Genomic DNA, 15,022 nt, shown 5'->3' with positions numbered 1-15,022 from the left:
ATCCCACATGCCAAGATAAATAAATAAACAAACAAACAAACAAACAAATTTAACTTAAAAATTCAGTTCGTCGGTCACACTAGCCACATTTCAAGTGCTCAAAAACCACATGAAGCCAACAGTGACCATATTAACAGTGCAGGTATAACACCCTCTCCAGCAGCTCCACCAGACAGCCCTGAATACTCGCTTTCTTAGCGACTACTGCAATTTAAAGAGAATCACCATCTGTCTCCAAATTTCCTCACTTCTTTTTTTGGGGGGCGAGGGGGTAGGAAGGGGGCTGTATGGTGTAAATTTTGGAAATAAACACATTGACAAATCCCAATCCTTCCTGTCCTGTAAGACCAAATACCACTTAACTGTTATATCCTCTATGATATTTCCCCAAATTCCCTCCACTTCAACCAGAGGAGAGGAGAGGTGGGGAATGGGAACAACTGTGTATGGAGTTCCAATATGGACACATACGATCTCCTTTAATCTCTTCAATGGTATACATGAGAGCATATTATTATCCCCAATTTCCCATGAGGAAAAGAACTTGAATTATTTGTTCAAATTCCCAAATACAGCACGACCCTTATAGCGCAATGAGTATTACCATTGAAAAGCCAAGTCTTCTTCATCCTTTTCCCCTCCTCAGTGCACACCTAGGTAACGTACAACATGTGAGACTAGCTCCCAGGTTGTCACTCAGAATTATAGGGAATAACGGAAAGTATATTGAAACACTTATAAGCAGAAATAGCATTACTATAGGAATAACTGTTCTAATAAATTAAAAAGGTAAATTATTTATGAACTTTTGCATTTTCTGTATAGTCTGGGCTGGAAGCCGCAAACTTGAATGCCAAGAAAGATTGTGCAGAAAAGGCAGATGAATGAAACAGATGGCTGTGGGCCCTTGCTTGGACCAGTAGCAACAGTATCGCCTGGGAACTTATTAGAAATGCAAATTATCGGGTTCTTCACCTGGATTATTAAATCAAAACTCTGGGGTGGGTCCTGCAATCTATGTTTTAGCAAGCCCTGCAGGTAATTCTGATTCAAGCTAAAATTTGAGTACCCCTGATTTAAGCAGTAGGAATTGGTAGTATGATGAGTGGACAATGTATAACCCCTCTAGCTAGATGCAACCACTCATTGCCTGATTGGAATGAAGGTCTAGTGTGGCCAGACCTGCCTAGAATTCGAATGTCCTAGATGGGAGTGGAAGGGGAGGATGACTATATGAATTAAGAAGTATATTGTAACTTGGAGGCTAATGATACTGTGCTACTGTATTTCTGTACAATATTTTTAGAAGGTAAATGGTATACAGATTAATGCTAATTTTTTTATTTTATCATTATCTCTAATATTTTAAAACATACCATCTTAATAGTATCACAGCAATTCTTGGTCTCCTTTAAAATCTTTTATTACATCTAGATTCTGTTCCAAAGTTACTTATTTTTAGTACATTGTTTTCTGGACTCCAATAGCACCCGTCAGAAGTCACAGATTATTTTGTTATAAGATATAAAAAATAGGTCATATTCGAACAACACTAAATATTTAATAAAATCACCTGTATCACTAAAATTTCTCACAGAAATTCTACGAAGTGATGTCCTGAAAAAGAGTGGTGGGAATTTCTGTTTCTCAGCTAAAGTAGTGCTGCTATGAAACAATAAAGTAAAAACAGTTTGCTGTGTGTTTGGCGCCCCCTAGATTAGAAATCATTTAATTTTTTACTTTCATTAAAACTTTGGATTTCTCAATACTTTCAATATTGTACATAAACTGAAACTTTATTAGTATTTTTAAGGAGCTATGTTTCAAATTGTACTAATGTGATTGGACTACATAAGAGTTTTTCTTTCATAAAAATTTTATAAAATGTTTCCAGTCTACAAAAGATAAAGAATAAGAAAATAGATATTTATGTATTAACCATTCAGATTTTTAAAATTTATTTTTATATTTTTTAACTTTTTTTGCTGCGTTGGGTCTTTGTTGCTGCGCACGGGCTTTCTCTAGTTGCGGAGATCGGGGGATACTCTTCGTTGCAGTGCACGGGCTTCTCATTGCGGTGGCTTCTCTTGTTGCGGAGCATGGGTTCTAGGCGGGCGGGCTTCAGTAGTTGTGGCATGCAGCCTCAGTAGTTGTGGCTCACAGGCACTAGAGCGCAGGCTCAGTAGTTGTGGCGCACGGGCTTAGTCGCTCCGCGGCATGTGGGATCTTCCCGGACAAGGGCTCGAACCCGTGTCCCCTGCACTGGCAGGTAGATTCTTTTTTTTAACATCTTTATTGGAGTATAATTGCTTTACAATGGTGTGTTAGTTTCTGCTTTATAACAAAGTGAATCAGTTATACATATACATATGTTCCCATATCTCTTCCCTCTTGCGTCTTCCTCCCTCCCACCCTCCCTATACCACCCCTCTAGGTGGTCACAAAACATTGAGCTGATCTCTCTGTGCTATGCGGCTGCTTCCAACGAGCTATCTATTTTATGTTTGGTAGTATATATATGTCCATGCCACTCTCTCACTTTGTCACAGCTTACCCTTCCCCCTCCCCATATCCTCAAGTCCATTCTCTAGTATGTCTGTGTCTTTGTTCCCATCTTGCCCCTGGTTCTTCAGGACCTTTTTTTTTTTTTTTTTAGATTCCATATATCTGTGTTAGCATATGATATTTGTTTTTCTCTTTCTGACTTACTTCACTCTGTATGACAGTCTCTAGGTCCATCCACCTCACTACAAATAACTCAATTTCGTTTCTTTTTATGGCTGAGTAATATTCCATTGTATATATGTACCACATCTTCTTTATCCATTCAACTGTTGATGGACACTTAGGTTGCTTCCATGTCCTGGCTATTGTAAATAGAGCTGCAATGAACATGTCGGTACATGACTCTTTTTGAATTATGGTTTTCTCAGGGTATATGTCCAGTTGTGGGATTGCTGGATTATGTGGTAGTTCTATTCTTAGGTTTTTAAGGAACCTCCATACTGTTCTCCATAGTGGCTGTATCAATTTTCATTCCCACCAACAGTGCATGTGGGCCCCCTTTTCTCCACACCCTCTCCAGCATTTATTGTTTGTAGATTTTTTGATGATGGCCATTCTGACTGGTGTGAGGTGATACCTCATTGTAGTTTTGATTTGCATTTCTCTAATGATTAGTGATGTTGAACGACCTTTCATGTGTTTATTGGCAATCTGTATATCTTCTTTGGAGAAATGTCTATTTAGTTCTTCTGCCCATTTTTGGATTGGGTTGTTTGTTATTTTGATATTGAGCTGCATGAGCTGCTTGTAAATTTTGGAGATTAATCCTTTGTCAGTTGCTTCATTTGCAAATATTTTCTCCCATTCTGAGGTTTGTCTTTTGGTCTTGTTTATTGTTTCCTTTGCTGTGCAAAAGCTTTGAAGTTTCATTAGGTCCCATTTGTTTATTTTTGTTTTTATTTCCATTTCTCTAGGAGGTGGGTCAAAAAGGACCTTGCTGTGATTTATGTCATAGAGTGTTCTGCCTATGTTTTCCTCTAAGAATTTGATAGTGTCTGGCCTTACATTTAGGTCTTTAATCCATTTTGAGTTTATTTTTGTGTATGGTGTTAGGGAGTGTTCTAATTTCATTCTTTTACATGTAGCTGTTCAGTTTTCCCAGCACCATTTATTGAAGAGGCTGTTTTTTCTGCACTGTATATTCTTGCCTCCTTTTTCAAAGATAAGGTGACCATATGTGTGTGGATTTATCTCTGGGCTTTCTATCCTGTTCCATTGATCTATATTTCTGTTTTTGTGCCAGTACCATACTGTCTTAATTACTGTAGCTTTGTAGTGTAGTCTGAAGTCAGGGAGCGTGTTCCTCCCTCTGCTATATTTTGGAAGAGTTTGAGAAGGATAGGTGTTAGCTCTTCTCTAAATGTTTGATAGAATTTGCCTGTGAAGTCAACTGGTCCCAGGCTTTTGTTTGTTGGAAGATTTTTCATCACAGTTTCAATTTCAGTGCTTGTGATTGGTCTGTTCATATTTTCTATTTCTTCCTGGTTCAGTCTTGGGAGGTTGTGCATTTCTAAGAGTTGTCCATTTCTTCCAGGTTGTCCATTTTATTGGCATAGAGTTGCTTGTAGTAATCTCTCATGATCCTTTGTATTTCTGTAGTGTCAGTTGTTACTTCTCCTTTTTCATTTCTAATTCTATTGATTTGAGTCTTTTCCCTTTTTTTCTTGATGAGTCTGGCTAATGGTTTAGCAATTTTGTTTATCTTCTCAAAGAACAACTGTGCCACCAGGGAAGTCCCAAACCATTCAGATTAATAAACAGAACAATGCAAATATTGTTGAAGTTTTTGTGTACCCATCCTTGCTCTCATTCCTTCCCTTCTCCCAGAGGTAACCACTCTTCCAAATATGTTATTTTTTATTCCTTTTCTTTTTTTATGTTTTATCACATATGTGTATATCTCCAGAATATATCATCCTGTTTTGCATATTTTTAAACATTTTGCAAATAAAATCATTCTGTATGTACATTTCTGAAACCTGCATTTTTACTCACTGTTATGTTTGTGAGCTCTATGGTTGGTGATAATTGTAGATCTAATTAATTTTTTTCATTACTGGAAAATGTTACATGAGAAAGAGTCCACCAACATTTAATCATAATTTCTTTTGCTGATGGGAATTTTAGCTGGTTCCAATTTTGTGTTCTCAGAAATGCTGGTGCCAGAATTTTATGTTTCTACTGACTACGTGTACAGATGTTTTTCCAAGTTACATAACCTAGAGAAGAATCGCTGGGTTATACAGAGCTATAAATGATTCTTCTCATTAATTAGATATTGCCGTATTGTTTTTCAAGTGCTTATAACAATTTACATTCCTCCTGTAGGGCATGAGTGTTCTTTTTTTAATATTTATTTTCCAATACTTGACACTGTCAGACTTTAAAATATTTTTGTCAGTCTTACAAGTGTGGATTCTTTTTTAAAGAATAAACTTAATGTTTATTACTTATATTCCAGTGAAACTTCTGAGAGCTAAACACAAGTTTGACCACAGAAAAACTTTGTAATAAAGTTAGTTTGGTGCTTCTTTACATAAGTGATGGAAAAAATCTTCTCTATTTTTTTAAAAACAACATTAAATTCCTGGTTATAACACTGTTTGCACACTAATTCAAAACATTCTACACAAAAATTAACATTGTCTATTTTATATTGAGTAAAATAAATCGAATATATCTTAAATAGTTTAATTCTATGAATATTTTCTTGTCTCCAGGTGATTTAAAAACTTAGAAATGCAAACACTATAGTAAAACAGAAAAGCTATATTCCTATTATGAAAGAAAGGGAAAAAATAGTTTTTGCTCCCTTTATACAGCCTTTCCCCAACCACAGCCATTCAAATCTATCTGTGGATAACCTTTTGGTAAATACCCCCTTTTGCCCACTCCGTTTTCTTAAGGCACTAGAAAGGAAACTAAACATACTCTTATCATATGATCCAACAATTGCACTCCTCAGCATCTACCCAAAGGAACTGAAAATCTTATGTCCATACAAAAACTTGCACATGAATGTTTATAGCAGCTTTACTCAATATTGCCAGAACTTGAAAGCAACAAAAATGTCCCTCAGTAGGTTAATGGATAAATAAATTATGGTACATCCAGAAAATGTAGTGTTATTCAGCGCTAAAAAGAAATGATCTACTGAGCCATGAAAAGATATGGAAGAAACTTAAATGCATATTTCTAAGTGAATGAAGCCAATCCGAAAAGGCTACATACTGTATGATTCCATCTGTACGACATTCTGGAAAAGGTTAAACTATGGAGACAGTTTAAAAAAATTAGTGGTTGCCAAGTGTTGGGGAGGGGAAGATTGGTGAAGCACCGAGGGTTTTTAGGACAGTGAAAATACTCTCATTTATACCGTAATGATTGATACATGTAATTATCCATTTGTCCAAATCCATAGGATGTACAACATCAAGAGTAAACCTTAATGTAAACTATGGACTCTGTGTGATTATGATGTGTCAACGGAGGTTCATCAATTGTAACAAATACACCACTCTGATGGGGATATCGACAATGGGGGAGGCTATGCTTGTGTGAGAGCAGAGGCGTGTGGAAAACCTGTGTACCTTCCTCTCAATTTTGCTGTGAATCTAAACTGTTCTAAAATTAAAATATTCTTTGAAAACAGGCAAAGTGAGGTAAAAGCAATGCGAATATGGTCAGATGAGAAAAGTATGTATCAAGTGACATATGGTGAGACTTTTACACGATTATTAAAAAGGAAGAATAAATAAATAATGTGTCAATAAAATAATATGCTAATTTTTAAAACTTTCTTTAAAAATAACCACAAAAAGATGAAGGAATTGCAGTAGAAGTCATCTGGGAATCACCAGCCATGCCTGATATGTGGCCTCTAACTTAGGATGAGAGCTACCTTTTTCTGAGTGTTGAGAAGGGTCTAACAGATGCCGAGATGGAGTGTTTCATGTTGTCCCACAAGTTTCTGAGGCTCTGTCCATTTTTATCAATATTTTAAAATTTATTTTTCACAGCATGCAATTGTAACAAATCAATCAAGTTCACTATTCTACTTCAAATATTATTTTAAATAACCTAATAATTTTTTCATGTCAGCTATTAAAGTTTCCATTAGCTTATTTTTATAATGAATATTTATTTATAGAGCTCTCTTATTTATGGTGTTACTGTCTTTATATTTGCCTTTAATTCTTTAAACATCTTTTTCTTTTCTTTTTATCTTTTGACATATGAGATCTAGAAGTCTTTGCCTGCCCAAAGCAACATCTGGGACCACATAGAGTCACTTTCTACTGACTGACTGCTTTTCCCCCCCGAGTCTGGGTCACACTTTCCTGTTTCTTTGCATGTCATACTTTTTTGTAGTTAAAAAAAAAAAATGGCATGTTGAGATAATATATTGTAACAAGTCTGGATTCTGAAACTTTTTTGTCTTAAGAGGGTTTTGTTTGTCTTTTATTGACTTGCCTAGACTTATCTATAGACTCTGCCTCCCTGACTATATGTGGCCACTGATGGCTTCCTATGGGCTGCTCCAGTGTCTGAGTAGCTTAGGGATCAGCCAACAGTGGAGAAGAGTGTGTACTTGAGTGTAAGTCTGTGCTCAAAATGTAAGGCTTCCAGTCTCTGCAATGGATCTGTGTGCGGGAAGGGGGGCACATTCAAAGTTCAGGCAGTTCTCAGGTCTTCCTTGGCTTTTACTTTCCCCTGGGCCCTCTCAGATCTTCCACAACCTGCATGCATAGATTTCCTGTCTTTCAAGCATGTGTAAAACTTATTTAACCCTTCTATGGCTCCCTAATTTCCCAGGTATTACCCTTAAATTTCTAGCTGTTCTGCCACTCAGTGCAACCAGGGCTAACAACCTTATGTTGGCAGAACTAGGGATTTCCACCATTTTTTTCCTACTTAGTTTTTTACTTTTACTAACACCATAAGCCATGAGTTTTTACCCTTCACTCCAAATCAAGTTATCCACCCACGGCAGCAAATTTACTGGTTTTCATGATCAGTCTTGCCTGGGTAAAACTACTACAACTGAGCTGGTGGCAGGAAGAATGGAAGAAGATTCAGGTAAGTAGCCTCAGACTCTCACAGTTTTTACCCAAAGTTTCAGCAGCTCTTCATGGGTAAATACTTAATTTGCTACTTGCTTTTGGTCAATCTCTAGATGCCTGAAATGCTTGTTTTTGATAATTTTATTTAGTTTTAAACTTGGTTTTATGGGGGAGAAGGTTTGCCATCCTCTTTACCATAGCCAGAAGTCCCACTTGTTTTCATTTATAATATAGATACATTTACTAAATTTTCCTTTATGGTTTGTAATTTTGTGGGTTTTTTAAAAGAAATCCTTCCCTCTCTCCCTTAGGTGTTAAATATGACCTCCTATATTTCTTCTAGATTTACATGGCTTTTCTTTACTAACTTAAGTTTTAATTCACTTGGATTTAACTTGTGTACAGCATGGTATAGGTTCTAATAGTATTTTTTTCTTTATGGAGGAGTTATTGTATGTTGGCATATCTCTGGAACAATCAGCATGGTCTCTATTTTGCCAAAATCTTTACAAGTCTTGATAGAGTTTATTCTCTACCTTCTTTTCTTCTCTTTGGCTATTTTTGGCTGTATGCTCTTGCATATAAACCTTAAAAGCAGTTTTTCAAATCCATGTAATGTAATTGCATTATCTATAGATTAATCCTGCAAAAATTTATATTTTCATAATAAATATAATATTTAATAATAAATATGTTGATTTAAATTTTCAAATCAATTTTATAGAATTCTGTCTAGCTAGCTGGTGCATGTATAGGAAGATGTCAGTAATGATAATCATCAACTCTTAATAACAACAATGTCCCTGTATTGAATTTGGCTAACACATTTTAAATTCTTTTTGTATTTTTAAGTTTATTTTCATCTTATTTTTATAGTGAGTAGGTGTTAAATTTTAAAAGAAAAAAATAGTTATTTAAAAAAATGTATTAAGGAGAAAGCAGCTTAGGAGGTAGACTAATTCAGGATCAGTGACCTCTATGATGGGGGTAGAATGTGTACATATGGTCAATTCTTCTGCAGTGTGGCAATGTTCCCAGTCCAATAGGGTAGGCAGTTTTGTGGTCCTGATAAGTCACAATTTTTCTAATTAAAAAGAATTAGATTCAAATGCTGATTCCCTCACTGAGTGTTTTTTCCTTTATTCTTTTGATCTTCAGTTTCCCAGTAGCTTGGGGTCAATAACTTCCAACCCTAGGATTTTTGTCAGTTTTAATGAAATAAAATAATGTAAATCAAAGTCAGTTTGGTTTTACTTAAACCCCCAATTCCGTGCCCTTGGATGTCAAATCCATCCCCACAATTTCTGCTGATGCCTTAAATTTAAACTTGTATGGTTCTCCTATGTTCTATTCCTGTTATGTTGTCTCTGTTTTGTCCCCACATAAACCCAAACATGAACTTGCAGTTATTTATGAATTCCCATGCAAATGGGTCATGATTAATTTTATAAAAAATTAGGAGGGGCTCAAGTGCACTGTCTTCTGCCATTTCTGCTGATTCTGCTGCCATTTGTGCTGATTCTCTAGTGTCTAAACTCTGCTCCAAACTCCATACCACAAGGATTGGCCCAGAAATAGTACATTGGTGCCAACCAAACTAAATAAAACCAAACAAAACAAGCAAAACCAAAATACAAATGAAAATCATCTTGGAAAGTGATTGCTGCTATGAAATGTCATGTGTATATATTCTGTGCATGTGTCAATATCTAGCACAGTGAATGTCTAGACATTAGTTCAGTAAATGTTCACTTTTTTTCTTCTTTGTTGGGTCATCACCTTATAATAGTATGAGAATCAATTTTAAGAACCCATCCTCTTGTAAATGTCTCTTAGCTAAGTTTCAAGGGCCATGCCATGGCCCCCTTTCTCTTTTCATACACCTCATTTTCATCCTTCTGAAGACAGCTAGTGGCAATATCTTAGTGTCACAGAAGCATAAATCTCTTTTCTGGCCATGTTTTTGAGTCTCAGCTAGCACTTACAGGGACTGAAAAGTGGAAACAGGACTCAGGGTTTACAGAACATAACTACATTTTTGGAGACAGGATTGTGTGGTCTTTGCCTTGCAGCCCGCCTGTTCACCATTAGTCCCCAGTAAAATGAAGTCGTCATGTTTTGTTCATAATGAACCACTGTGGTTGGAACAAAATCTTTTGGGTCCCATCATTCTAAAGAGCTTATTCACCATTGAGGACATCCCTCAGCATGTTTCAATGTTAACAGCTCTCAGGTTCATTTAGAATCCCCTTCTGTGACCTGACAGAGACCCAGGACCCTGCATGCATCCACGGGCTTCTCTTCTTAATGGCCTCTAGACTTAATGGCTCAGTTCTGCAATTGTCCAACTGAGAGTGGAGAGCTCCACCTCTTTCTGGGACCAATAAAATCAGAAAATTATTCTTGCTCCTGGCTTCAAGTTGCAAAACAACTACTTTCTATAGTTGTCTACTAGGTCTGCTGTGTCCCACTGCGATGTAATCATTGTTTATAATCTTTACAACAGATTCATGAGATTGGTCTTATTAGAGATCATTTTATAGCTGAAGAAATGGACGCTTTGAGAGTTTGAAAAACTTGCTCAAAAATACACAGCTAATAAATGATGAGCTAAGATTTAACCCTACTAGAGCTTACTCTCTTTTCACTCACCATGTTCCTGGCAGTGGACATACTGTGAACAAGTGAGCGCTTTGCTTGCCATTTCTAATGGAAGATTGAGGAAGGGATAAGGAGACCCAAGCTCACAGGGCAAATCAGTGGGCGTGCTGGGACCCAAGCCAGCTATAGCAAGAGATTGTTATTTTTGGGAAAGGGCTTGAATTTGGATTCAAACCTCAGCATTTACAAGCCGCTTGATTTGGGGCTAGTCACTTTGTTTGAGGGTCAAAATTCTGTCTTGAAAAATGAGTAGAAGCACATTGGATGCCTCATTAGTTACTATGAGACTAATGAATTGGGATAATTAGAGAAGGCCTGCATGACAGAAAAGTTTCATCTTGTTTGCCAACTTCACTCAGCTGCTGGTAGATAACTTCACTGAGGACTCTGAAGGCCTAGTCAGCAATCAGAAGGAAAAAATGCAATGACTGGTTAGTGACAATGGCCTCGTCATGAGAGTGGTAAATGTGGTTTTGTCCTACTTATTTGCTCTGTTGATTTAAAACAATATTATGTTTCCAGCTGGAGATTAAGGAGGTGCGATAAATCAGCCCAAGATTACACAGCTAATAGGTGGGTGGCAGCGGGTCCAGGACCTCTTAGGGTATCATAAGATTCAACCTCAAAACATGCTCTTGAGAGGTGGAGCCCACAGAACCTTGCAGACAATGTGGATGAATCACATTAGGTCAAGGCAGGTGGCAATGCACCCCACTTCTAAACCCCCACTAACTCTCTGCAAAGAAGTTTCAAAGCTATTAGTTCATCTGAATTAGGTTGTTCAAAAAGGATAATTATTGCAACCACCTCAAGTTTCATTGTTTACTATTTTGTGTGGGCCACGCCAGAAGGAATGGACTGTTGCCTGAGATTCGATCTCATGAATTTTTTTATGCTTTCCAACTTGATAAGTTTCCCCTCTGATTCCCTAGCTGCTAAAAGCCACCAGCTTCAACTATCACTCCCTTATTGCCTTAACTATATCATCCCGGATACCAGCAACTTCTTTGGCTTTAATATCTGCATCTGCTTGGATGTTTTCAGAGTACACTGGGAAAAAAAAAGAAATAAGAGGAAGAGGGTGGAGGAGAAAATAATGATGATATTAATGGCTGCTGTTCATTATTCCCAGTCATTGAAATGATCAGTTTTCTCATTTGCAAAATGATTGAGGCAATAGTATGTACCCCTCATAGGGCTGTTGTAGGGCTAAATGAGGTAGTACATATAAAACACAAGCACCCCTGACTGATATAGGGTAAGATCCCTAAAGTATTAGATAGCATAACTTTATAGGTACTTTATTAATATTTTATACAAGATTATCAGTATTACACTGTTATTATGTTCTTTTTCTTAGAGCTTTATTAAGGTAAATTTATTGTATAAAACTGCATTAACCTAAACTTTAAAATTTGATGAGTTATAATATATGTTTCTTTATATACCATGAAACCATCCTAATGAAGATAATATTTTCTCATACCCCATTGTAATACATGCCTTGTATCACCGTGGCCCAGCACAAACAGTATCATTTTATTTTTTTTTTTTTACTTTTTATCTTGGAGATTGGTTGATTTCCAGAACTGGAAACCAAGCCAGGTAAGTTCTGAACAGGAGGCCTCAAGCACCATAGTGTACTGCTGCAGGGTAATTAATACCACCAATAAGCGAGATACCTAAAGCCTGTTGTAAACTGTAAAGCTCTCACCAGGGCAGAATAGTGGTGCTGATGCTGTGCTGTACGTTGATGCCTGCTTGCCAGCCGCATGCTGGACTCCTCTGGCTGTGCCTATGACTAACATTCTAGGAAAGCCTGCTGTGTCCTTTCGGCCTCTGGAACTGTTCCAGGTCCTGCCTCTCACCCTTCACTTTGAACTCACTTTCTCCTCAGCTCCCATCCTGCTGCATCTGAGGCCAGACTTTCTTTATCTAGCCTCCTTCTGATGGGTGACCCTGCTTGGCTGGCCTTGAATGGCTTCTGTTTGGCTCTACCTGAAGGCAGTGTTCTCAGGATGGACACCTCTGCCCCAGGCCTCAGCCCATCTCCTGCCGAGGCTTCTAGCCTCACCAGCCTCCCTTCACACCATAACTCCCAAGTGCATCCTCCATGTACCTGATTGCATCATGGTCTCCCTATTTGCACCTATGCGTGTGGTCCCTTCTCCACATGAAACACTCTCTCTGGAATATTCTACCTTCTCTTGACTTAATTTCAATTTCTTTTCGGTCTCAGCATCTGAACCTGTGAGCCGAGTTGCTGGCCCTGCAAGGGATCCCACAGTGCCCTGCGTTCACCCATACTGTCCACTTGTCAGATCCATTATGTCACATCCTGACGATAAAGGAGCGATTGGAGCCAACGGCACTAGGGCGAGAAGAGAAAATAGGCAGTATTGATATCGCGCAGAGTCCTGGGGCTGGGCAGGGCCCAGTAGCCGCCACTGCGTGCAGCCTGCCCTCTGCCAGCCGTGGGGAGGCAGACGGAGGGGCACGACGAGCTGGGCCCGGGCACCGAGGGGTGAGGCGTGGGTGTCCTGGGTTGTTGCAGGAGGGCGGGAGCGGCCACCTGAAGGCCGGGCACTCACACACTGAGAGGCAGCACACCGGTGCCGGGGCGAGGAGCCCGGGCCAGGAGGAGGAGGGGCCTGGTCAGAGCCCTTTACCGCCCCTTTGTTGAAGAAAGACAAGTGCCCTGATAGAGAGAACTTCGTGCCGTGGCTAATTATCATCCCGCAGTTCATGTTCCCTGAAATACAGATTTTCGTGATGCTTGGGCCTTTGCAAACTTCCTGCCAGCTGCTAATTTGGATTCTAAAGCCCCTACTTTCCGTCAGCGATCCCACACGATGTTTGGTGCTGATATCCTAGCTGAAGGAGTCAGTGGACCGGTACCAAAACCGTTTGGTATAGATTTCAGTGAAGGAAAACTGTTCTCTGTTCCGTTGCCAACAGGAGTAGCTGGCAAAGAAAGTGATGCTTGGACGGCAGAATCCATCTTTTCCCAGTCTAGAGTTGGAGAACTGGGAGCCAACTTTCTAGTTACTTCCTGTTGTCTTTCCCCAACAGCTAGTTGTCTTAAATCTCTCGCTTCATCCATTAACCTCTGCACAGAGACCAACAAAGATTCCTTTTCATCAAGTTCACTTTTTAACAATGCATTTCGTTCAATGGCTTGATTTAGCCTTGTTCAAAGTCTTCCAGTGAAACTACTGTTGCCCTTTTTGCTCACTCCAGGTCATCGCTGGCCGGCTCCAGCTCTCTCACATACTTACGTAACTGCTGCTTAAAGGCCCGAGTCTGACTTAAATCTTCTTCTAATACTGAGACCTGCTTGTAGCTCTGTGCATATTGATGCTCCAGGTTCTCCGTTAGTGCTTCCACTTCATACTTCAGTCTTGCAAGTCTCTATTTCTTTGTTCAGCCTGTACTGTGCTTCCAACTCTGCTTCTAATTCTCGGCTTCCTTCCTGGAATTCAACTAGCTCATCCCGAGCTTCCTGGAAGCTTTGTTTATACTTCAAGAAAAGTTCCTTCCACTAAGCAGTTTCCTCCTTTAAACTTGAAAACTCTGGTATATCTTCACCACCCATGATCAAGAAAGCCTCCAATGTGTCAAAAGCGCATGTCCCCCTCTGCTCCACCGACGTCTCGCTCAGCGGGCCTGGCCAGGCCCGCCCAGCTGCTTAGCTCCGCCCCACTCCGCAGACTTGAGCTCAGCTCCCCGCACCTCCGTGCCCTCTCCTCCCGGACACTCGGGGGCTGCATGGGTGTCCGAGGCCATTCTGTGACGCACGGAGGCGGGGTTCTGTCACTATTTTTTATTTCAACCATTCTAATAAGTGTGTAGTGATATCGAATTATGGTTTTAATTTGCATATCCCTAATGCCTAATGATTTTAAACATAATGTCATGTACCTATTTGCCGTCTGTATATCCTCTTCAGTGAAGTGTCCGTCCATGTCTTCTGCCCATTTTCTAACTGGGTTTTTTTTCAACTGTTGAATTTCGAGATTTCTTTATATATTCTAGGAACTAGTCTTTTGTCAGATATATTGTTGACAAATATTTTCTCCCAGTCTTTAACTTGTCTTTTCATCCATCATCATGGGGTCTTTCATTGAACAAATTTTAAAATTTTTGATGATGTACAGTTTATGAATTTTTCCTTTTATGGGTCGTGCTTTTAGTGCCAAGTCTAAAAACTCTTCACCTGGCCCTAGGTCCAGAAGATTTTCTCCTAAGTTTTTTTCCTAAAAATTTAATAGTTTTATCTTCTATATTTAAGTCCACAATTCACTTTGGGTTAATTTACATAAAAGGTATGAGGTTTAGGCTGAGATTCATTTTTTTGCTGATGGATGTACAATGACACCAGCACTAGTTATGGAAAAGGCTATTTTTCTACTACTGAATTGCTTTGGCATCTTTGTTAAAAATCAGCTGGGCTTATGCGTGTGGTTATTTCTGCACTCTCTATTCTGTCCCATTGATCTCTGTGTCTGTTCCTCCACCAGTATCACACTCTCTTGGTTACTGAGCTATTCTTCCATTAAAGTTTGTTTGTTTGTTTGTTTTTTAAGAATGTTGTTGTTGGGCTTCCCTGGTGGCGCAGTGGTTGAGAGTCCGCCTGCCGATTCAGGGGACATGGGTTCGTGCCCCGGTCCGGGAAGATCCCACATGCCACGGAGCGGCTGGGCCCGTGAGCCATGGCCACCGAGCCTGCGCGT

The 15,022-nt window shown here is 39.1% G+C and overlaps 1 pseudogene; it reads right to left on the bottom strand.

Moving 5' to 3' along the window:
• Nucleotides 1-11,247: 11,247 nt before the first annotated feature.
• LOC113623579 (nuclear distribution protein nudE-like 1 pseudogene) lies at nucleotides 11,248-14,075 on the bottom strand (annotated as a pseudogene).
• Between the last annotated feature and the right edge of the window lie 947 nt (nucleotides 14,076-15,022).

This window comes from Aethalodelphis obliquidens, unplaced genomic scaffold (genome assembly GCF_003676395.1).
Source record: "Aethalodelphis obliquidens isolate GAN/ISIS:26980383/991018 unplaced genomic scaffold, ASM367639v1 scaffold11, whole genome shotgun sequence".
Taxonomy (NCBI): Eukaryota; Metazoa; Chordata; class Mammalia; order Artiodactyla; family Delphinidae; genus Aethalodelphis; species Aethalodelphis obliquidens.
Note: the sequence above shows the minus strand (reverse complement) of the source record. Positions and strands in the feature narration are given on the sequence as shown.